The sequence below is a fragment of the Lethenteron reissneri genome, chromosome 12 (assembly GCF_015708825.2).
Source record: "Lethenteron reissneri isolate LAM-NWPU_2019-01 chromosome 12, ASM1570882v1, whole genome shotgun sequence".
Classification (NCBI taxonomy): Eukaryota; Metazoa; Chordata; class Hyperoartia; order Petromyzontiformes; family Petromyzontidae; genus Lethenteron; species Lethenteron reissneri.
In genome coordinates this window covers 3,877,847-3,903,699 of record NC_083790.1, presented here as the reverse complement: position 1 = coordinate 3,903,699, position 25,853 = coordinate 3,877,847, and the positions used below count along the sequence as shown (strand labels likewise).

At 42.4% G+C, this 25,853-nt stretch overlaps 1 long non-coding RNA gene across 1 annotated transcript in view; it reads right to left on the bottom strand.

The window, feature by feature from the left end:
- Nucleotides 1–21,621, bottom strand: part of LOC133341643 (uncharacterized) — a 34,886-nt gene extending 13,265 nt beyond the window's left edge. The window contains exon 1 of the long non-coding RNA XR_009755052.1: nt 21,265–21,621. This is a non-coding gene — a long non-coding RNA (uncharacterized LOC133341643). The remainder of the gene's footprint in view (nt 1–21,264) is intronic.
- Between the last annotated feature and the right edge of the window lie 4,232 nt (nt 21,622–25,853).

Here is a 25,853-nt window from a genome sequence, read left to right as displayed (position 1 = left end):
GCATTTCTGATGAATGTCACGCTTCACATTTGTTTTTTCAATTAAATTCCCCAAGAAGTTCCAATATGACATTTCAACAGTTGTGATTATGTGAGACAAGAAGTGCGTTGCTGTTTGCTGTTTGGGCTTACATTAAAGTTTCGGCACCCAGTTGGTACAGGGACTCATCTACTTACGAACGAGTTAGGTTCTGTTTGAAAGTCGATATGTTCGTAAGTCCAACTTTACTGCTGTCGATTCCAAACGCGTTCCACGGCATCTACACTAAACACGGGGAATGGGTTTCAAAGTTGTGCAATCTCCTGTAGATGTCACTGGTTCTTCGTACTACCGCCCTCAACACTCTCACCACTCTTACGCTTCTGAGACATGATGGGGGTTGATAATGTTCGCGAAAAGCACAGACAACGTCGTAGTGAACCGCACAGTGACAACACAACAAGAGACAATGGCGGCGGCCCAGGCAGAAATGCTGGGAATGCTGGGTAATGACACTGAACAACCACCGCCATCTATTGCACAGCGGTTGAACTTAAAACTTTCGGTCTGAACAGGCAACTGGACATACGGACAGGTCTGTCCGTATCTCTGAAAGTTCTTAAGTCGAATGTTCGTAAGTAGACGAATCCCTGCATACACTTTTTGGATATTCAACTTGTAATGGATTATTAAATTACTTCTTCCTGTACTTGCCCATAAAACCTCCGGTATATATTTAATTCATGCTTGCCTGTCATCCAAAATCAAACTTCGCAACACGAGCAACGTTGCCTAGAGTTGAATCAGCAACTGGAATTGCACTTCTGTTGTCAACAACACAAATATATGTCGATTGCAGGAGTTGCAACGTTTACAAACAATGCATTGATTCATTCGGTAGTCACCATATTGCAGCCTCATTGCCCAATACATTTCACTTTACACCTTCCAATACCAAAAACAAACACAAATAATAATTCGCCTCTTTTATAATGTGCAGTTGGGAAAGGGTACCACCATCTTTAAATACGTGATCTGTTTTGGTTTCTTGTGGAAAACATCTGTAAAAAATTGCACATGTTGATCCCGGCACTTCCCTATGCATTGTGCAATTAAAAATATATCAATGACAGCGATATTTGTTGAAGACTTATTACGTATCTTTGGGGTCGAGACTTGGCCAAGAATTTGCACATTTTGAACTTGAAGCAAGAGGTTTTCAGTTCGAGTCCTGTATTATAATGTTGTCATTCTTTAAAAAAATCCAAATTTGAAAAACATTTCTAAATTTCCTAGTTGGGTGAAGCCACATGGTGACATCAGCACTTCCTGTGAGATTAAAAAACATTTTTAATTTACCAGATAAGGCCCACTGAGCTGTATAGCTCTTTTTCAGAAGTGACCTGGCCACAAATGATAACTCAACGAAGTGGCTTATCATGTGCACATTTATAGCAGCCAAACACTAACAACGCACACGTTTATAAATGCGGAGGGAAAAACCGGAGGACCCGGAAAAAAAATCTCCACGAGACCATGGGGAACACATGCAAACTCCAAATATACAGAAATACACGGTCGAACCCACGATCTCCTCCATACCAGGCAAGGGAGTAAACATCTCGCCACAATGCCACCCCAACTACCACGTACTATACTCGTCTCTGTGAATCTTCGTGCCTCCATGAAGGGGCCTTTTCCTCTAAGAATGGAGTGACTATCAACTATGCTTATGATGTAATGTGATTCAATTATTTAAACACCTCAGTAATTGTTTCCTTGAAAGTCAATAACACTAATTGATAGTTAATTATCTCAAAATACACATGCACAATGCAGAATATAGTCATATTTAAAGATTTAAAAGAACAACAAACTGGTTGTGCTTTATTAGGTTGGATCCAATTGAAATCGCTTCCTTTTCCACTCAAAAAAGGATGCAACCGCTTCTTGTACAGCAGCTCTGACCCAATTTGCTAATTTGTACAGACACAGTGCGAATTATCTCCCCATATATTCATTAAAAAAAAAACATATCCACGAAGTTACCGTGAGGTTGATTTTTTTCTGTTCATTTTTTTTCTTCTTCAGAAAATATTGTATTGACATTTCCCCCAACCCACCCCACCATGTAAAGGGGCCTGCACGTTAATGGGGCGCTCACAAATCACCGACTCATCCACCTGCAGCCAAGAGTAATATCTGCACCGCGATGAGACGTAGCGCTTCATCTATTCTTCGCGGCGCAGTCGTCGGTTAAGTTTTATTTTCACGAAACGTGTACAGGTGAACGGTGCTTCATTGATGCAATAACAAGTGTGTGTGCGTGTAGTGTAGCGGTTAGCGCGCTGTGCTACAAACCTGGCCACCCGAGTTCGATTCCCGCTCACGGCCAACACTGGTGACGATTATCTGAACCGGTCCTGGGCCTCCCCTAGGTCGACTCAGCCTAAAATGATTACCTATTGCGGTGCGTAAAACATCGCCACTCGGGACACAAAGGCGGCCAAGCGTGGTGCTGGCCACCCACCCCTCGTGTGCCATTCCGGCCTTCATAGGTGCTCGCTAGCAGCACTTGCCCCAACAGTCTGCTAAGGCTACACGGGGGATCTTTGTCTTTGTGTCCCCCTCCTAAAGCGGGAAGTCAAATTCCTGTTCGGGAAACGGTCCCAGTTTATTTTTCTCTTCAGTGGCGCGTGCTCACCGTGTGTCCCCTCTGTCTTTCGAGCTCGCATCACGAACGCTATTAAATGTTATTTTCGCATCGTTATCCTCCTCATGACACCTTGGGCAGCGGATGGTGGCACAGGAAAATGAATTGTTGCAGTGAACTTCTAAGCCGCCTTGACAAAGGTCTCCGTATAGGCCATAACAGACTATTGGGGCAAGTGCTGTTAGCGAGCACCTATGAGGGCCGGAACGGCACGCGAGGGGGGTGGGTGACCAGCTCCACGCCCGGCCGCCTTTGTCTCCTTCACGGCGATGTTTACGCACCGCGCCAGGAACCTCATTTGAGGCTGAGTAGACTTAGTGGAGGTCCAGGACTGGTGCAGACAATTGTCATCAGTGTTGGCTGTGAGCAAGAATCGAACTCGGACCGCAAGTTTCCCCGCGCAGCGCGCTAACCACTGTGCCACTGCTCCCACAAGCAAATCCCTTGTTAACGATTCTGTAGTTATTGATGTCGTGTTAAAATGACATAATTAATGTCCGTGTCTAAAAAAAAAATTCCACTGAAAACTCCATTCGCATTGGTTGATATGAAACGTGATAATTTGACACCGCAATGTACGTTAAACGTAGGTTCTTTGGTTTTGCATAAGCACTGCAGTGTGAGAAATAAATTGGAACATATTTGAACTCAATGAGGCGAGGATAAAAATCAGAGAACAACATACATTTAAATAGCGGTAACCTCAGGCATCAGTATAAATGGAGGAAATTTTAATGATTTCATGTTGGCTGATGATAGTTATTACAGAAAAGCGATAGGAATGACCTATGTGCATTGACGGAATAACTTAGCAAAAAAGGCGGCAAAGTGGGACTCGTGATAAATACGAGAAAAACAAAAGCCACGTGCTTCAAGTTTGGAAAACACATCATCCTAATAAGCGCCTGGAAACAGCTACTAAAGCGATGACAATTTGCGAATTGAAGAGGCGAATGTGAGTAGGTTGGAATGGTTTTGGAAAGCTAAACTTAATTATTAGACAGTTTTTTTTCTTCTAATGCGAAAAAACAAGGTAAGCAAGCGTGGAGAGGTGAATTCTAGGAATTACACACTGAGATACAACGCGAGGAGCATCAATTACAGAACCCGTAGCAAGTTTGAGAAGGTCATATTTCCTCTCAAGAAAATGTAAGTGGGCTTGGGAAGGACAGCGTCCCTCTGAGAAAAGATTGAGCAAGTGGCGAAAGGAAGAAACGCGCCACGAGGTAGTCTACGAGAGATGTGTGCAGGAGACGGACGGACTTTTGTATCGCAGGTCCGTGAGAGATGGCAATGGCTTTGGGGAGGGGAGGGGGGGGGTGCCTTCATCCAGCCGTGGATTGATCATGACTGTTGTTGATGATAATGTGGAGATGTAATAATACCGCAACGCATAATCATTTTGCATACGTTGCCAAGAACATGGTGTAAATGATAGCTCTAAGTAATGTAATCACCCGCGTCGTCGCTTTAAGATGTTCTCTGTTCATATTTTGTTTGTTGCGGTTGCACCCGACTCAAAAGCCGCATGGCTCACAGGGCTACACCTAATAGATGAAACTTGAAACTTGAAAGTCTCTCTGAGTCTCGGAAAATATTAAACAAGGCCCTACATCCAGGTGTGTTTCTCAGTATCCTGAGTATCCTGAGAAAGCCCATGCATATCAAGGGTTACACTCAACATTCCTTACAGATGGATTTAATCTTGTGTAATTTGCACATGTAAAATCAATGGTCTCATATTAAGGTAAAATGTCTCGTGCAGCAAGCATTTGGGTTTGACGACTTTTACAGTATTCAGAAGTTTAACCATGGGAGAGATCCCTGAGGAGTTGTCTAACGTGTACCTAATCCGGGCAATAATCTGCTACTCGGTGCAGCTTTCAGGCGCAATGCCGTCACTTGAGCACATGGAGAATAATATATATATATTCAAGATGAAATCCAGCAGAGAAAACCATTACAGTATTGCTGCCGTTACCCTGTGCCCTTCATCGATACGTAGTCCTGTTCCACCCAACAGACACACACATTTGGGTCTATTTTTGTTTGGTTCGCGAGCGTAATTGTATGAAGGGATGCTGCCGTGGTGTATAATGGCCAGCAAACTGGACTCGCAATCCGAGGTCGCCAGTTCTATTCGATCTCGTGGAGTGGCGGTTCAAACAATGCGACAGTGTGAACGGGTTCACACACAGGAGTGCGAATGGTTTTTCTGCGCAGTTAAGTCAATCGGCGGGTCGCTGAGTGTGGTGAGGTTAAGTGTGGGTGCCCCCGCCTCTCTTGGGCCGTCTGGCAAGCTAGGAAGAGTGGGCCTGACGGACTTCTTTTTGACGGGGGCTCGGTCAAGCTCCATCTAGTGAAGGCCCTTTCATGAGCAGCAGCGTGAGCAAGCATCGCAGGGCTGCACATTTACCTTTTTTTATTTCTTGCAATAATGCCATTTTATCTAGCGTTGTTTGTGCTGATGTATCTCACAACGCTTTTTAAAAGCGTGTCCTGCATTGCGTGAATATCCCAACAAAACTAGCAATTTCATGCATTGAAAAAGAAAAATCATCTGAAGTAAAAAATTCGCTCTGACCTCTATCCACGAGACTTGCATTGGTCGTGACTTTAGTCTTCTGCGCCTGCTGCGAACAAATTATGTTCGTCTTTGAAATTCACTTGATAAAAATCTACATTTCATGCCACCTTGTAACATGATACAGACATAATATTACGTAAGCAGACCATGCTTTCTATTCAATCGGCTTAACCAAATAGAAACGTGTGAGAAAGGTGTTACGACTGTCATTATAGTGCTCTTTAAATGTGTCTCAATTTACTGTGTAAATTGATTCCGACTGAAGACACCGTTCAGCTTCACCATCCCGCAGCAAGGTCGGCACGGTGGCGATATCTTAACTATCTCGTCTGGTGAACAGGAGGTCGTGGGTTGCATCTCCACCGTGGCACCTGCTGTATATTTGGAGTTTGCGTGTCTCTTTTTCTCCCTGTGGTCGCGTGGAAATTTTTTTTTTATCCGGGTCGTCCGGTTTTTTCCCCCTCCACATTTTGAATCAACGTGCGTTTCCAGTATTTGGCTGCTTTACATTTCCACGTGAGTAGCCACTTCGTTGAGCTATTATTTGTGGCCGAGTCGCTTCTTAAAACGAGTTTCATAGCTCACTGGGCATTACCTGGTAAAATTAAAAAAAAGTTTTGTAAAATCGCTTAGGTCAAAGCACGTACTGAACCATGTGCTCTATATTCTGAAAGCGTGTCATTGTGCTTCCCCAAGAAACTCGACCAATGGGAATTGTACACGGTCTCATAAAAAACAATGAAAGAATCATCGGAGTCACGAGTGAAGATTGACAGAGGATTGTATTGAAGGAATCTCACGATTATAAAAAAAAAAATATCAAAATTATTAGCGGGGCCATATAAAACATGTGTGCAGGGAAATCGGGTGTCGTAATCTCCCACGTGAGTGAACCAATTCACGTCTCTTTCTTATGAGTCACATCGCATGATCTTAGCCCTTTGCTTTATCAAAAGTCGCAGCGTTTACCCATGCGACATGTATATGTGATGAACGAATCAAAGGAACCTAAATGCAATTTGTATTTCTCCACCTCATGTTGAGGACTTGGTCTGCCAGACGGACTGGTTTCATCTCATCCACACTTTGCTCAACCACCACCACCACGACCACACTGCAATTCCCCGCTATTCCGTTTCTGTTCTGTTTCTCGTATTGCTCGACTTTGCAATTCGTTCCCATTGTCTTTCCTGTTTCTAAACGTTAATAACCTTGCTCAAATAAACAGATGCGTTAACTCTTATCTAGTGCGTTTTTTTTACCGGCCTCTTGATGTTTTATGCCTTTGGGTCTGTGTTCAGTAACAATGTAAAACAAATACACACATACACGTGAGCACACGTGAGCACACGTGTATGTTTTCCAATGTGAGAAATCAAATTTGCTTCAAAACACGGAGCATACTTGCACCTGTGCCTAACTTGTTTCTGGCACCTCTTGCCCCACACGTATGGCACTGTCTATTTTTAATTTCTGTGTGTTTACGTCACTAGCAGAGTAAACTATAGCGCTTACTTGCACTGGAGGCTAACTTTTTAAGGCCTCTCTTGTTCTCATGTTTTTTTTGCTGTTGCATGTGCTTTATTTACCACCGTTAAATAGCTCGTGCTGTTAGTTTGTTGTAATATTCCTTATTGTGGCGATGCTCATGCGGCATGGATTTCCCTTGTAAAATATCCGGGAAACTTGCTAAACGGGACCACCCGTGTAACGAAAAAATGTAACTCAAACTCAATGTGCAAGTGTTTCATATTTGGTAAATTCGTTCACCAGCGCTAAAAATAAATGAACGAGAGGCTGACATTTTAACACGTAGGAGGCTTTCGCGACCAATATCATCCATAAGAGGTTTTTTGGGTGAGATCACAATCTAACCCGAAAAAACATCACGTATTAAGGCTGAAATGGTAATGACAAAACTAATACAAGACTCAAAATAATTGCTCTGTGCGTGGAAATGTAGACCGCCTTCTATATCAAATGAATCTCAAACTTAGTTTTATTACGGTACTTTAATGTATCTCTACAAGCCTTTGGAATATTGAATGAAAACTAAAAATTAATATGAATCTGTCGTTGCCCACTGACTTTTGTCACGCATCATCATGCATCAAGACAGCTGCAGATTATGGAGTATACTAAACAAAAGGCAGATTCACAACAACAAAAAATATTGAGGGGTTTCAGAGCGATAACACATCTACTCTGCATGTGATTTGTTCAATTTCCCAAAAATATATATTCTATGATGCAAGAAAATATTCTGCCCTTTGTGCATTGCAATATACGCTCTGGACTTGCATTGCTCTGGGGGAAAAAACCGATAAAAAGTCTGCTCGCAAGACATACACTACAAATTACAGTAATAAACTCGTTCTCGTAAGAGATGTCTTGGGGCTCACAATGGGCACAACGAATAACCAGGCTCGCTCTACGTGCATGACTGATTTTAAAACGAGAATATTTTGGCAACAGATGTCAGTTTTTTTTTACTTACAAGTCACCCTTTTTTTAAATGGGACCTCGCATTTTTTAAAAAAGATGAATTCTTTCATACGCATATATAAGTTTGAATATCGCAAATGGGAAAATAATAATGTGTTTTTAAAGGGCAGTCAAAATTTTTATAATTGGCAAGATGCTTAGAATGTAAAAAAAAGCATCAAAATCTGTCTCATTTTAAATGTTTAATATTTGCTTCCTTTGAAGCACAACGTGAATCTCAAAAAACCTACATTGTACAGTATTCCTGTTATATCTACTTAGGTTTTACCTTAAAGAATAGCATCGAATGTCTATATAATCACTATAGGGCGAAGCTTTTCCATGCATTTTAAAGTATGTTGGGTCTTGAGGGGCCTAATTAAGGTATTCGCACCAGGAAAATAAATTTTTTTTTGCCACTGGCAAATATGGCATGGTGACTCTAGTGGCAGGCAACTGTCGAGTTTTTATAGGTGATTTTGACCAGTTTTCGATGGCTGCTTTGCCTTATTAAAGCAAAAAAAAAAAGAAATATTGATCGAATTTCTTTCACCAAAATGTGCCTTCAATTTAAGTCTGGCAAGAAGAATTATTTTAATTTCCACTTCTTGGTTCCATAGCTCTTGGAAAAAATATTGCAATAAATCAGACTGCCTCGCACAAATGCAGGCCTCCTTTGTCCTCCTGAATAATATAGCACCAATAAAGGAAAACGCCGCGTAACCCAGTACGCATACCTTGGGTATTTTTCCCTGAGATGTAATAACCAAGGAAAACCCTGTGTGCACACTTAAGGCATACTGTGTTTAATAATACAAATATATATATACAATTATATTAGCACCACAGGAGGACGCATGCCCAAGAGGTCGACCAATGCACAGATGGAACCGGGAGATCGGCTCTTGGCGTTTGCTGATTGCTCGTAAAAGCCTTATGAAGCTGTAGAAAGATTGTGGCTGATTATGACGAATATCGGCGGATAGGAAAGTGCACTGTGCTATAAATTCAGAGTGCTGAGTTAGACTCCCATCTGCAGCGAACGGCTGTGGCGAGTGTGATGTCCAAACCCCCATCGACAATCCGCACTGACCATAATGGTGAAGCACGGTCAAACAACCCTCACTATTGACACGGTGTGAAGAGGGCTTTCATACAACCATGGATTGACAGCGGGATCTGTATTAATAATGTTATTCATTTCAATGAGTTATATACAGTGTGTTTTAATGTATGGCTTCAAAACAACCACATTCCGCTAGGTAAAATTTAAAACCTAAGGCAAAGTAACTTACGTTTTCATCTTATTTAGGTGGTGTTTTATTTGCTTTGTCTTCATACCCTGCTCCTCTATGAACACATTGGACGTAATCACCATTTGTGAATGTTGGTATAATAGTTGATTATGTGTGATACGAAAGTGATTAGTTGAAAGATATTGCTCCCACTAGGCACATTTGAGCAAACCTCTGAGAGATTTGTGGTTCCCGCATTGCGCTGTGTCAATGGTATTAATTTCATGGTAATGTGCTAATGTATGCAGTGCATTTACAAAAAAAAAATTAGCATGCATTTCAGCGTGAATCCCAAGTGAGAGACTTGATTTATATCGTTTACCCATTGAGTTGATTGCTTTATTTTGCCCTTTTGTGCCTTTGGCACATGCCATGCGACCATGTGACCATGGCGTGTGCAAATGGCTAAGAAGGGCTTTTAATATTTTATAGGGAGGCAATGGTGCCTCTGTTATACTCATTCAAGTGGCATTAGCAGACTAATGGGGAACAATAGGCAGACGCTGTACAGTTAATTGGAAGACTGTACCTTACAAATAACACATTTGACTCGTAGGACTTATTGACAAATCATCTTCATCATCAGCCATGATCAATCCGCTGCTGAATGATGGCCTCCCCAAGCCGCCATCGCCTCTCACAATCCTGCAATGTAACGATCAACATAGCACTCACTCATCAACATTATGTTTGATAATTATTAAAATAAAATCAAGTTATTCTCAGTGGCTTATTAGTTAAACGCTGATTTTTTGTTGTTGCTGGTGTCATTTAACTGCCCCCCCCACTATCTCGTTAACTTTATTTTTTTCTACATATGCACGATACGTCATTAAATTGTGTTACGAATCCGTGCTTTAGCAATAATAATAATATCCAGGGGCTTGCCTTGGCTCCTCCCACCCTCAACCAGTATATATACAAGGACGGTTTTCTTGGAATTTATCCTACTTGATACATCAATCGTGCTGTGACGGTTCCATCTGAAGACGGAAGCTTGTGTTGCCTCCGAAACGTCGTGATTTTTATTTTATTTTTTATTTAACTTTTATTAATTTTAAATTTAAATTTTTTACCTACGTGACTTTACCGAAAAAAAACTAAGAATATGAATCCTTGCAGTCACGAAAGCTTAAAATCTAGAATTACCTAAATATGCATCGCGTAAAAAACAGAAATGCTTTCAAAGTTAAATTATTGTTACACACACCCCCGTTTTTTTGTATATGAGCATGGAATTCACACCAGTACACAAGTGTAGACAGAGCACATTGAAACACAACTTCCAAAGGGGTAGGCAAGACCGAGCATGCAACACACCGTAACATACCAGTACAGTAAAAAATAATGAGCACTTTCCCAGTACCAGCTGTACGCCCAGATTCACACGTGCATATACGTGCAACCGTCACATCGTGCACCCTGCACATAGCTAGCTGGCAAGAATACATACATGCCATGCCACCTGAGCCCTAATTTAGATCATTAGCCCCTTCACAATTCCCCCATAACCTCATTAGCATTCAGGGGAGCGTACAGGCCTCGGTACAGCAGACGCGCTGGGCTCAAATCACACAGGCACGATTTCACTTTTAGCCCGGGGCGACACGTGTATGTGTGGCTAGCAGTGCGACCCCTTGCAAACCCAGCTGTGCCAATGGAAACAAATGAGCCAATTGCAAAGTCGCCTATTACAGAGGCTATGGTCCCCACTGAAACCTCGTTATCGTGTGTCCTGATCTCCAATTAATGCTCTTTTGATCCAATCTGACCCCTTAATGTTATTGCAATAGCAGTCTACATTTCCTGGCAGATGAAGTCTTTGATAGTCTCTTTTTCTACACGATGCTTTATGGAGCGCTCTTTAATTTCATATTTTTTTTCTATTTTTTTTTTGGAAAGATAACTATTTGCCGAAACACGTGATTTAAAAGTAAAAAAAAAGTTCAAGAGAAAGTAATGAAGATGAATGAAGTCATTTATTTAATTCCATGCAATTTTTTGCGGTGGCTTTTTTCACCAAGTGCAATTGTAATGTACCTGATTTTTTTAAAACCTCTTTGTAATACTGCAGGTAATAAATCACCTACAATATGATAACACTGCCTTTGTTACATCCAAGTGGGTCTACCTGAATAACGTATAATATGTATTTTATTCTGGATACAAATTTTTTGAATCGCTCAAATGTAGCAACATATAATCTTGGAGCAGTCTGCACATTGGCATGTGCAGGTTATAGTGCATTAGAATTTCCAAGGTTGTGGCGTAGGCCGACAAGAAGTGAGGTAACAAGTGGCCGTCTGCTGCATACCAATAGAAGCAATTTGGCCAGGCCATCTGACAACTGTGGAAGAGCTTTGTTCACCAGCGAATGCTTTTATTCAACACATTACTCAACTTAATGCATGAAGTAATAATTATTTTAGCAAATCTTTGGAACAATCCGCAGCAAAGCTTTTTAAATGCTATTATGCGCTATTAGTAAAAGCGAAACTTTTTGTTAATGTAAAATTAGATCATCTGCAGTCTTTTGTCAGTCAATTCACTGTTGGATGATGGGCCCCTGCCAAGGCCGTAGCCATGGAGTCAACATTGGGGGGGACCAAATCTTCCAGGGGGTCTGCCCCCCCCCTCCCAAAAAAAAAATCTAAATTTGAAAACTAATTTACAGCCATTTCCTGCCTAAAATATAAAAAAAAATTCACTAACACATAGGATGGACTTTTGATTTATTTTTTACAATAATGTCTAATAGTGAATTATATGTCATTGCTCTGTTTTTTCTTTTTCTACTTTTCTTGTTCCATTGTATTTAATGGCAGAGATTAGGGATTTATAAATTACAATCATAACCACAATCATGTAAACAGAAATCTGTTTTATAGCAATATATTGCGGGGGACATTTTGAGCATATTTGAATATTATGGATATTATGGGGGGGGGGGATGCCCCCCCCCCAATATATATTAGAATTACGGCCTTGGCTCCTGCCCAATGCTGTGTTGGTTAAGGGGGGTGTCGTTTCAGCTTATTTCATCACACTGCTCAGTGTAGGTTGGTGAAGGGGAAGGCCCAAAACCGATTGAGACGTCACTAACCAATGATGTTTAGTCTAGATTTGAAGCTTTCGTGACTGCAAGGATTCATACTCTTAGGTTTTTTTCGGTAAAGTCACGTAGGTAAAAAATAAAATTGATACAGTAAATCTAGCTGTGACGGTCCCACCTGATGACGGAGACTTGCGTTGCCTCCGAAACGTCGTCATTTGTTATTTTATTTTGTTTCTATTAATTTTACTTTTTTACCTACGTGACTTTACCGAAAAAAACCTAAGAGCAATGATGTTAAGGTCAGGTCATCAGGTTCTCAGTACAGCATGCTAACCAGTGCACTACCACTCCACTCCAAAATATAAACGATTTTTACCGTTGTTGTTTTTGTTTCTCCAGTATAGTTTCACTGTGCTGTGGAGCTGCGGCAGTAGTTTAGTGCACTGCCGTGAACCCAGCAATACCAGTTCGATTCCTGGCCACGAATAACATGAATGAGGAGTGATATCTGAATTAATCCTGTGGGTAACCAGGCCCCCCATCACCCCCTTCATCAGCCATCACTGACCAGAGTGGTAAAGTATGGCCAGACAACCCCCATGCCTGCCACGGATTGGGGTGAACTTTATCCAGCAGTGAATTGATAAATGGCTGTAAATAGATGTTCATGTTATTCCATGACTAGTAGTGTTGACCTTTGACTTAACATTTTTATCCACGTCGTTATTGTTATCATAGCATAATACTTGTGTGCGAATAGGATGCGTAATAATAATATTATTATTATTATACACATGGCTTCTCATAGCACTAAATAGAAGAAAAATAAGCACGGGCTTTGTAAAATATTCAGTGGCACTCTCTGCATGAGTAGAGCATTTTGTGTCATCGTTATTGCTAAACGAGCCAGCTCCCGTGTGCAATGCATCTTTCCGATCGTGTAATGGCAGCGCTCTTGAAATAATCTCAACAAGGTCCAACTGAACAATTGTTCACCTCTGCATTCGAAGTCAATTGCAAACCACTATGTAAATAAGAGAAGGGAGGTTGGGGATGAGGTGGGAGGGGGGATGGAGTTCATAGTTTCTACGTTTTGCTAAAATGCATGCTATGAAAGCTATTGTTTGACTAAAGCTGCTGGCTATAATCCGAATTCTCACCAGAACAAATCAAATATATACTTTTTTCAAATTCGATATGCAAATTAGTTTCTTACCAAGCATGTAAAGATGAAATGAGAAAGAAAAGGTGAGTGCATATTTTCCACTCCAGGTGTATAAGGGATGGTTTGGCACAGTAAATATATGCAATGTATATATAGTATGCAATCAAGAAAGCTGACGTTTTAAGTGGATTACAGCTTGCGGATGGATTTAAGTGAGTCGACAAGCCATAATCAGATGCGGGATGGGGCTGGCTTTTAGCGTGTTGGACCATTTCACTCACAGTTGCAGATGGAAGGTCCATTTTCGAGAATGTCTCGATCCGCACACGGCACAGGGTCTTTTTTAAGGTGAATCAAATTTGTAACAATTTACTTTTACGATTTTGTCTACAAATTGCAGATCACAGACCATTTGAATTCTCTCTTTCTCTCTCTCTTGATGTCACACTTTACTTCATCTCAGGAGATGAACTCAACACGTGTGTCAATACCACAGCCATGAAAGAAAGAAAAATGAACATAGTTTGTGACATTTTAGGCAATGGTCCTTCTTCACAGCAAATAGCTCAATATATGTATTTTCCTTTTTTGAGCAGTGCTATTGCCGAAGGTGTTACGTTGTTTTGATAGTTGTGCTTCGGGCACCATTGCCAACGCAGGAATACGAACGTTTTTGTTTAATCGCATGAGCTGTATCGACAGCCATTATCAGACTACTGTTGGATGAGTGCCTCTAAGTGCTGAAATCACTGCCCATGATCCAGAGAAATTTGGACAAATATCTCTTCCACGATGGTCTTCATTGTATTACTCTCTCGATGATTATATTGTTCTGCTGTTTCTTTCCTTACTGTTTGGTTCTTTTGGTAAAGTCACGTAGGTAGAAAAATGAAATAAAAATTATATTTTTTAATACCTAAGTGACTGTACCGAAAGAACCAAAGAGTATGGATTCCTGCAGTCACGAAAGCTTCAAATCAAGATTATTTTTCCTGACCAAGGTAATTTGGTTGTATTAATACTGTTACTACTATGTATATATTGGATTCATGATATGCATACATTTTTGTCCTATTAAAAAATACAACATTATAATTTTAGTTATTGGGTGCGAAGCTGTCCCTCTATCCATATATAATTTTTCTATACTCAATTGTTAACCCAAGGTCACCTTTGTAAAAGCAACTTTCATCTCAGTAGATCTTTTTTTACCAGGTTAATGAATTTAACCAAATAACAGTGGCCTGTGAAAAGTAGCTTATAGCTCATCAGACTCCACCAGTATAACCTAATTTTCTGATAAAATATTTTGGTGAAGTATGGTCAAACAACCCACAGCACTGGCACAGTGCGGAGAGGCCTTCATCCAGTAGTGGATTGACAATGGGCTAGAAATCACAATTATTACGAGCGCGATTAGCTCGCTGACCAACTTCTTCATCAATGTATTGGCTCGAAGGTCCAATGGTTTTCAGCTCGTGAAATATTTGATTTGTGACTGTCCACCTCCTTGGGCCACATTCCGTGGATGGCTCAATCGAGGACTCTATCCTCCAGGCACAGTGGAATTGTGTTTTACTTGACACAATTTTTTTTTTGTTACGAACACTCTGTTCTGTTTTGGTGCTCCTGTTTATTTTATCAGTTCGGCCATAATCATATATAGGACCATCTCTATATATATGCTATATATGGAGTGATAAAATCAACGGGCATATATGAGTAAGATAGATTATGGTTACACAGCACCGGCGGCTATGGAGCCGATACGGCTTGGTTTCCCTGCAGTAAATAATGGTTGATTATATATACAGTGTGGATGAAGCTTTAACTGTTGAGGTGGGGTGATATCCGTGTATTGTTATGGCATATAAAAATACGGCCAAGTGGCTCAGCGGTAGAGTGGACAGCTCTGCAATCTGAAGGTCGCGAGTTCAAGTCATGCTTTGGGGGTCGACTCAGCCCATATTTCCCTCTGGGGTCGATCAAATGAGTAACGCAACGTAGTGGGATATTCAATAGTGGATGTCCTATGGATAGACCCGTCACCACAATAGGAATGCGGAATTTCCACCGCTGGCTTACACTGAAGCTGAGCCTATTAGAGCGGCAGGTCACTTTGACTTTTGGACTCTGTGTGAAAATAACACGGGGCTCACGACATGTGTTTTTTTATATTTTCCCATCGGCAGATCGCCCATGGTTAAAGCAGCCTGCGGCACAGTTAATGCACAGTTCACACCTGCTGAGCATCTCGGCATACTCATAAGTCCAAAGCGTCACCTAGCTGCCAAAGTCTAAGCGCCATACCATTCATCACACTCACGGGGCAGTCAGTGCATTCTAAAAAGGCTTTTGAATCGGCACGCCGTAGGTGAGGGCAGCGCTGTGCGTTGAGCGGCAGTGTTCAAAGCATGGTCAAGTAAAAAAAAGCCTCTGGCTGTGTGATGCATTTAAATGAGGGCGTCCACAACAAACGTGGGGAACGAAGGCAGGCAAATTGAATTTATGGATGATAATACCAATACTAATAAAATTAGAAAAGGCACAGAGCATTCCCGAGCAAATGCGCAATTTTAGCATTCAGCATAGCGGGTGTTATTCACGGTGTGAAAGCAGGTATAATACGAGCTGATTTTCTGGTGAATAAAAATGATAAATAGAAACCAACAAAGTCATGCATAGTTTCCTTTTTTTTCGTTGTATCGGATATCCAAGTCGGGGCTGCTTTTAGCAATAGCCGTGATTTACAATGCTATTTTCTCTGCTCAGAATTATCCAATTACAAGGAAATAAAAACAGTCATAAAGCAGCCGAACAAGCCCTTCCAGTGGCGTATAAGTCACTCCGCACGTGTAATTTAAAGAGCAAGCGTCTCTCAAACAAACAGCGGAGTGTGGGGAAGGGGGTGGGAAGGCGTCAAGGCTCTGTCCAAGGCAACGTTCGTACGACGTTGATTCCGAGCGTAAACCACACTCCCTCTTAATGATAGGACAAGTTTATCCCATGGCAGTTAATCACTTCGTTTTAAAATATCACACAGGCTGCCTTTCCCGCTGCTTTTCATAACACTGTCAGCAACTGGGCCCGCGTGTCTTGCCGAGCGCCCGGCCACACAGGCGCACACAGGCGTACGTAGGCACAAGGCAACGAACAGCCGTCTCGCATTAACATACTTTTGGGGCATGTGATGTTAGCGGATACCTATGAAGGAGGGCTCGGAACACGAGGGGGTGGGTGGCCAGCATCATCTCTTAGTCATGATATTTACACATTGCACTAGGCACTGATTTGACGCTGAGACGACCTACGGGAGGCCCAGGACCGATTCAGATGTTCATCATGTGTGTTGATTGTGAGCATAAATCGAAGTTGGGTCGCTGGGTTCGTAGCGCAGTGTGCTAGCAACTACACTACCATAAGCTCAACACACACAGACACACGCAGGCATGTACAGGTCTACGAAGGCGCACAGAGGCACACATGCACACGTACACACACACACACATCGGCGCTCACACAAAGAACAAAAAAAAATCCGCAACAAAAAAAGTGCCCCTGACATTCGACGTGTTTGCACAGCGCTAACAGCAATGGGTGCCAAGTAGGAGCAACGTGACAGCTCTTATCCACGCAGGCAACAGCCACTGACGACGGATTAGCTGCGCGCCTCTCTTCGGCAAACATTCCGCAAGGAGAGGAGAGCTGCTAAAGCAAACCATTTACCACGATGGGGTCACCTATGTGCTACTCATCGTTGCCCCCCCCAGAAGACGCGTCCTAAGTGTGGACACAAATGCCGATCCACAAAATTCAGACACTAGGGGTAATTGGATTTTCTCGAGTTTAATTTCCACACGAATTCCAACGAACAAATACGCTTTGCAATAAATGATATTAATCTAGTAATTGCGAATTGAATGTGGAATCGTAGGCCTGACCTGTTTTTTTACATATAAAAAATGTGCTTCTGGAATGATCACGAGTGCACGCGACCACAACTCGGCGAAATTCATTTTGATCAAATCTAGTGGGGAACTTTCAGTATAAATAATTATTTTGAGATCATAAACGGACAATGATTAAGTGGGCTCTAACCTATTTGTATATATAACAAAGCGTTTGTTGTGATACCGCGTTGGGAGCGGTGCACAAGCTAAAAATAGTGAAAACTCCACACATCCATCAAAACCACGTCCCGAACAGGAAAATAATACAATAGGCAACATTGTGGCCAATGGCCCTTCTAATAGGCAATGTTTCAGACAAAGGCCCCTTACCACATAGCCAAAAGTTCCATTGCCCAAACGTTTACAATAATATATATTCATCTTCTTGGTTCTTTCGGTGAAGTCACGTAGAAGGGAATACATGAAATAATAAAAATAAAACATAATAAAATAAGTTAAATAATATTTTATTATGTTAAATTTTTATTATTTTATTATTTCCCTTCTACGTGACTTTACCGAAAGAACCAAGAAGATGAATCCCTGCAGTCACGAAAGCTTGAAATCGATATATATTCAGTTTGTATTTTTCCTCTTTTCAAAGCAATGCTATTGACAAATGTGTTCAGTTTGTGTTATTTACGTGTGTATATTTATGATGAAGCAAGCGAGCAATATTTATAAAGTGCAAGGATATTACGGTATCGCTCAACATTTTTACATTCAAAAAGGCACTATTATAAATGTGTAGTGGGTTCCACGGAGACACACTTGACTTTGGAGGCAACACGTTTATTCTAACACCCCAACGGGGTAACTACATAAACGTACGGGAAAATGACATTGGTGGTAACTACCACGATAACTAGACCACAATGGGGTACCTACACAACCAGGTCAGGTCATTAACATACTGCCTGACCCACAATGCCGAACGTGACGACCGAAGAGACGTAGCACGGTGGGCTGATTCTAGAAGACAGCCCTGATCGGCTCTCGGGACCTCCCTTTTATACCCTCGAGCGTGGTCTGGCTCCGCCCTCGGCCACGCCCCCTTCTGGATCCTACTAGAAGGTTCTGGGCCATACATCACGTGTCCCTCTTGCCACCTTTTGCCCCCCCCCCCTCGCTATATTGTCTTGGTCACGTGACCTCTCGGGTTCACCCAGACTGTCACGTCCTTAACTGCCCCCTCTCTGACAGTCCCCAGAACCAGGCCTCCTAGGGCCCCCTTCCATGCCATACATACTCTGGTGTCAGAGAGAGGCTCTAACACTCACAGTTCTACTCTTGTATGAGTAGTTGGCGCTAAACGCCGGAGTAACTCAATAATCGTCACTACAAACGTTTTCATAATTACAGACCATTGGTACTTAAACAGTATTCTAATAACCCTATCATAGGTCACACCATTGCACTTACCAATCAATACATGTGTTGCTAATTTACATTTGAATAGGTAATAAGACAACACATTCAAGAATGGGACCTTGGTGTGGATTGAAAGACTAGGATTTGAGAAATGTGGCTTTGGACAATAAGCGATGCATTTATTTCCTAGGTGAGCTGTTGCCACGCTACTAATGTTCGTTGCGGTTCAATGGAAGGTTTAGTTTACGTCTGGGCTGTCAACAAATCCTTTTGTCAATACGTTGAATAAAAGCGGCGCATTGCTTGGTATAACCAGAACCCTGTGCTCAACACAATTTAGCCCATTGAAGGCACTGTAATGACATTTTTTTTACAGGTCACAGCTTTCAAAGACGATGGATAAACGCACACGCTTCTTTAAATTTCCAAATTCTCAGTCGAAAAGCGGATCATTTTGTCACGACCTTTTTTTATTTAAATTTTTAGTCACACGAGCTGAATGAGAGATGAGCACATTTTTAGAAATTATTTAATGGCTTCCAATTGATTGTTTTATTATAATAGCAATCACGTTGTCTCATTGTGAAGAAATTAAACGGGAATTGCAAAGCACTATTTTAATCATTTTCCCCATGTAGTAAATATAATGTCTGCATACCAACTGTCATAAGTGAGCATCAACTGTGCACAAATTCTCAATTGCAATTGTAAAGAAGAACCGTAACACATTCGTTTAACTGCACCATGGGGGTTTGTAAAGCCATGGATATATAAATTCGAAAATTACACATGTTCTGTCCTAAAATGAGCATTAAAATTCAGTCCTGTGAGGAACTAATGATTGGATAGCATTGAATTCCTTATTGCCTTGGGCCAGTTTAAAATATTTCCATATTAATTGTTCAAGACATACCATGCGCTTTCCAAGGCATAGTCTTGACTGAATAACTCAAACTGTGAAGCTCTGTCTTATAAGTGAGCCTCATGTGCAGTTATCTGCACAATACGATACAATATTGTATTTGTTATATATCTAAATAAGGTAATACATATAATGGTTGAGGGGGGGGGGCAGGGATGGCCCACTCTTATATATACGGAGTGGTATCTCCTGTAATCTCTCATTTACTTGATACAGCTGTCGGGCTGTGACGGTTCCTCCTGAAGACAGAAGCTTGTGTTGCTTCCGAAACGTCGTTACTTTTATTAATTTTAATGTTTTACCTACGTGAATTTACCGAAAAAAACTAAGAATATGAATCATTGCAGTCACGAAAGCTTCAAATCTAGAACGTGTTTCTACCTTCGTTACTTGTAATTTTCTACTCATGTAAACATGATATTAATCATCATCGTTCAAATGTATTTTGTTCATATTTAGGTAAAAAAGAATATTGTGCATGGCAAGTAAAAATGTAATGCTTAATATTTCAAGTGTATAATGTTCTATATTTATGAGCACCTACTTTTATACATGTTAATTCAAATTTCCAAGAATGGAGAGTGGGCATTGACAGGACACATTATCATGAAGGATTATTGAAGATGATCAAGAATAATGATGCAGTGTCAGCCAACAAATAGATCGAGGAAATGGAGCAGAGATATATAGAACTAAACTTTGTTTTTAATTTTAGTAGGTAAGGCCCATTAATCCATATAGCTCTTTTTGAGAAGCGACTTGGCAATCACAAATGATAGCTCAACGAAGTGGCTGATCACGTGGACATTTATAGTAGCCCAAATAGTATAAACGCATGTTTATAAATGTGGAGGGAAAACTGGAGGAGAGAGACATGCAATCTCCAAATATATAGCAGGCGTCAGGGTTGATGCATTCGTGTAAATTCCACAGTCTTATGGCAGGGGCGGGTTTATCCCTAGGGCATCCACTGTTGACATCCTCACAAAGTGGTACATATTTCATCGACCTCATGGGAATTATGGACGGAGTCAACTACCAACCAGAATTTGAACTCTTAACCTTCCGATGGCAAGGCGAGCTCTACTGCTGAGCCACCATAAACTTTACAGGAACATTAAACATCTGCCTATGTAAAATATTTGTTTAGGCTTTACTTCTTGACAATCACCAACCAAATACATTTGAGAAAGTCACCATAACTGAAACACACATACGTGAAAATATGAAAACAGTACTGTGAGAAAACATTGCGTCCATTCATTGATGCAGACTTACTCAGTGCTTTCAACATTTACGGAGCTTAGTGCGACTCGGTAGTTATAGCTCCTTTTGCCTGAAGAAGCAGACAGATCATTTCGCGTTGTGGCCACAGTTGCTCGCCTGGGAGATCATATTTACAATCATGCAGTCCAGTCCGTGCGCTTGCTACTGAGGCAACTGAAGTTTGTGGAACATTTTCCTTCTGCCCTGGATATTTATTTTGCTTGGACGACAACATTGGCCCGCCATGGCGTTGTAATGGTAAGCACTCTGAACTCGTGATTCAGGGGTCACCAGTTGGATTCGATCTCCCAGCACGAAGGGTGAAACAATGGTGCAGGTTTCTTATATCCCCACCACCACCACCCCCACCACCCCCACCACCCCACCACCCCCACCACCCCCATCACCTCTGTTGACCCAGCGGCTAGTCGATCAGCAAGATCGTGTATGGTCGGGTAAAGTGTGGGTTAATCTCACCTCTTTCAAGACGTCTTCCTAGTGTAGATGAGTAGGCCAAATACCATCTCAGTGTCTGCATGGGCTCACTTGAGCTTCCTCTAGTAAAGGCTGCTCCGCCAGAAGTTTTACATGAACGAGAAATTGCAGGGCTGCACATTTTATTTGTAACCTTAGCAATCTTTATATATATATATAAATGCACAACGCTTTTACTGACAAACAAATGCCACGCTTGGGATTTAGCTCTGCATCGCACTTCACGACTGCACGGTTTATGTTGCTGCAGGGTTCCTCGCAACGACAGCGGCGGCGAGCTTGCTTCGTAAAGACAGGCGCCGGGGGTTTTGTGGAGTGCCACTCAAGTCAGAGCACTCCGGGGGCGCTCTGCGCAAAGCGGTGCAAGGGAGGCAGCGGCGTGGGGGGAGGCGGAAACGGGGCCAGGAAGGCAACCGCAAGGGCTTTGTATCTTGTGGATGCCGCCGCCGCTGCCGCCGGCTGAGACCTCGTTTCACGGCCGCTGCGTGAGGAATCACCGCAAGCGTGGACGGCCCCGGACGAAGGGGCACTGGAGGGGCCGATGTGAAGACGGCGCCTGCATGGCGCCGCGGAGGAGTTTACGTCTAATGAATTCAAGGACCTCCCACGCAATGGGGGGGGGGGGGGGGAGTATGATTCCGTGAAAGATAGCGTTCAGTCAGTACGAAACTCCCCGGGGGGTGAGGCTGCTAGGACTTTGTGTGGATTTTTTTTTTTAAACACATTTTTATTTCCAAGGTTAAGTTGCAGCATGCCCAGCTCGGTTAGAGGTTACCAGACCGAGAAGCTTTAAGATTCAAGGGAGTTTTGTTGGTTACGAACAAAGCCACGTGGCTTCGCTTTGATCCCTACAGGTATTTGGGATCAGTGGCAAGAAAGCCACTGGTATTTACAATTCAAATAGGAGGGAAAAAAGCCATTGTTGTTTGTTTATTTATTTACGTCTTTATTCTCGAGCCAGGCGTGGTGGTTGCGTCCCTGTGGTCGGGCACTTTGAAGGCGGGGGATGGTGGATCACGCACGTGTGTGATAGTTCCAAAATACCACGCGACTGTCAAGTGGTCAGTTGATGGAAATATAGCATTTCGATGGAATCCAACCGTTCAGAGCTTTGAGTGCTGTCCCCTTGCAAGCGTGGTTATGTTTTCACGTTTCGTAATTGCACTGGCATAACATAGTAAAATGCAATGTGTATAATACTATTTACGTAGATACTTCATGAATACTGAATTAGCTTATTTCCAGTATATACATATCTGAGTGAGTGTTTATGCATAACTTTACCGAAAGAATCAAAGAATAATTCCTGCAGTCACGAAAGCTCCAAAGTTAAGATTGTATATGCATATTTAGTGAGGAGTGGTAGTGCAGCGGTTATTGCGCTGCCCTCAGAACCCTGAGATTCGAGTTCGATTCCCGCTCACGGCCAACATCGGTGATAATTATCTGGACTAGTCCTGGGCCCCCCCCCCCCCTCGGTCGACTCAGTCTCAAATTAGTACCTGGGGAGGTGTGTAAACATTACCACTAGAGAGACAATGGCGGTCAGGCGTGATGCTGGCCACCCACTAACATTCTACCGTGCCGGCCTTCATAGTGGTTACCCACTAACAGCACTTGCCCCAACAGTCTGTTGAGGCTATAGGGCGATCTTTGTCTTATACATGTACGTGTATATAGAAACAACTCGATGATTATGGCCAGAACACATGGGCAGCCACAGGAGAGAACACGTCCAAGAGGGTAACGACTGAGACGGAGATGGAGCGATGAAATCGGCAGGCGCGAATGTGACACCGCAGAGTCGCGAAAAACGGCAGCGTCGTGGGGAGGGTCTTCATCAAGCAGCGGATAGACAATCACTGACGATGATGACGACTCTGTCAAGTGCGTTGTGGATTACGTGCTGTGTGTGTGTGTAGTCGATTTGCCAGGTAACTTGGTGTGACCTTGGAAGCTAGAAATTCTCCTTCAATTTATTCACCGGGTCCACACTGCCGAAGATCATTGCGCTCCAAGGTAACCACGTGTCTCAATAAAAAAAAAAGTCCTTAACATTTTTATACGAGAAGAAAAGTAATAATATAATTAAATCCCCCCCCCCCCCCCCCCCCAGTTCTCCTTGGATAATCCCAAAGGGCCAATGAACCATGGTGCTACTGTTTGTCTGATTGTGAGATTGGAGAGTGAATGAGGAACAGTGAGTGACAGGCTTTGATACAGCGATAGAAACAGCAATGTGGGGGTATTCGCATATATTACTATGCTAAAGTGGGAGAATACGTGGTGCGCAATTGATTTAACCTTGGACGCATACAGTTTTAAATTTGGCTAATTTGCTGTTTCATTTGACCTGCACCAAGAGCCATTTAGGAAACCATCGCTTCCCTGTCCAGTCTCCATGTTGATTATTATCATTGAAATATTTAATGATGTCAGAAAACCCTGTCCTCGAACACTCCGAGTGGACGACCTCTTAGGTGATGTAGGTCATATTTCAGGGGTGTGTGGAACTGACGCAAGTCACACGCCCAGCGTAATTCAAATTAAATGTATACAATGGGTGGCGAGAGTCACTTTGACCTCTACGACGAGCAGTCATGGGCTTTCGCCGTGCTGCCCAACCTGGCTGATAAAACGTCTCTCGATCCGCTCCAGAATGCCAGAACGCGAGCCGTTTATGCAATGTCAGAGGTAGAGGGTGCCAGCCCTGCTTTGCTCCACTCATGCCACCGCTGGCGATATCGCCTCAACTAGGGGAAGCCCTCTTGGGGGGTATTTCAGCCTTCTATTCCACGCTGGCCACACATCTTGGACGAGGTGGATAGTTACCCTAAAATTAGCCCACCACACGCCACCTGCCGAATGACTAACACCTCATATTCTTAGGTTTTTTCGGTAAAGTCACGGAGGTAAAACATTAAAAAAGTATAATAAAATAAAAATCACGACGTTTCGGAGGCAACACAAGCTTCCGTCTTCAGGTGGTACCGTCACAGCCACGACAGCTGTATCAAGTAAATGAGAGATTGCAGGAGCTACCACTCCGTTTCTCTCATTTACTTGATACAGCTGTCGTGGCTGTGACGGTACCACCTGAAGACGGAAGCTTGTGTTGCCTCCGAAACGTCGTGATTTTTATTTTATTTTACTTTTTTTATGTTTTACCTACGTGACTTTACCGAAAAAACCTAAGAATATGAATCCTTGCAGTCACGAAAGTTTCAAATCTAGGACTAACACCTTGTAGTTTTTGATCATTTATACTGCCGGGCGGACAGAGGCTGCCGGTTTGCGGATTTTTTTAAATCCTTTATATTAAGTTCGCTTGCTTGCTTAGGACCGTGCAAATCTTTCGGTCGTTTTTTTAACCCACTTCCCGTGATCCAATCGAGCTGACATTTTCCACACAGACTCGTTGTGCGTGACAATTAATGTTCGTGATTTTTTTTTCTCCAAAATTTTACACTATTTAGGACAAAAATATTATATTTAATTACCAATTGCTTAATGGTGCAATACAATCATCTGACCCATAGGTGGCAGCCATCTCAAGCCAGAGGACGAGAGGACTCTAGCCGCCACGCATATAAAGGATTTATAGTGAAAAACGTTGTTTTTACTGGTTATACTTATTTATTCTTAAAGAAACCTGCGCCATCGTTTCAAATGCCGTAGCGGGAGATCGATTCGAACCGGCGACCTCCAGATTGCAGGTTCAGTTTCGCGAACCGTTGGCAACCCGGAACGGCAGCATGGCGATGGGCCGTTTGTAAATGACGCCAGCCAACAGCACCTAGACCCGGGGCAAGTTTGGCTGGCGAATGTAATAAACCCTCTGCGATGAAACCTTACTTGACTACACGGCCCCATTTGTCTTCCCAGACCAAATCAATCAGCCGCCGACAACTTAGCGATGTCAGGACGGCGAGGAGACACGCGGCTGTTTTCTGGAGTGTGGGCGGCAGACAGTGGAGCTAATCTGTCAAGTACGGTTAATCAAGTGTACTATGTGGCACGAAATTTATGGGTTTTAAAAAAATATATATATTATTATTATTATTTAAGAATAAGAAACCAGGAGGTACATTTGGACTCAGAAGGACGTTGCAGTGGATATATTACCATTCGTATGAATATTAATGACAGTGAAAGGTACCGAAATGGTGAAAAGATTGTCGAATAATGTTCATCACAATGTTTCATATACTGCCACTATGTCCTGCATGGACAATAAAAGAAGCATAACAGAGTCCTGAGACCTTTTGAAAAAAATCTGTGTTCAGGGTAGCTGTGGATGAATTTCGTTCCCCGCTCACCACCCGTCTTGCGATTTGATGAATTGTCATGATTCCGAGTTGTGACTCAGTACAAGGATCCATTTTCGTTATTCACCATCACGGCGAACGCAGCGCCTCTCGTGTCTGCAGGGTGAACGTCGAACAATTGCGTACACGTCAAAGAACACAGAACTGAAAACGACCGCTTGTTAACACGCACGGTTCCATGCTTGCATCGTGCGCTTAAGAGAATCGGTATTTATCCATGTTTTGTGGAACATGCTGCTCTGC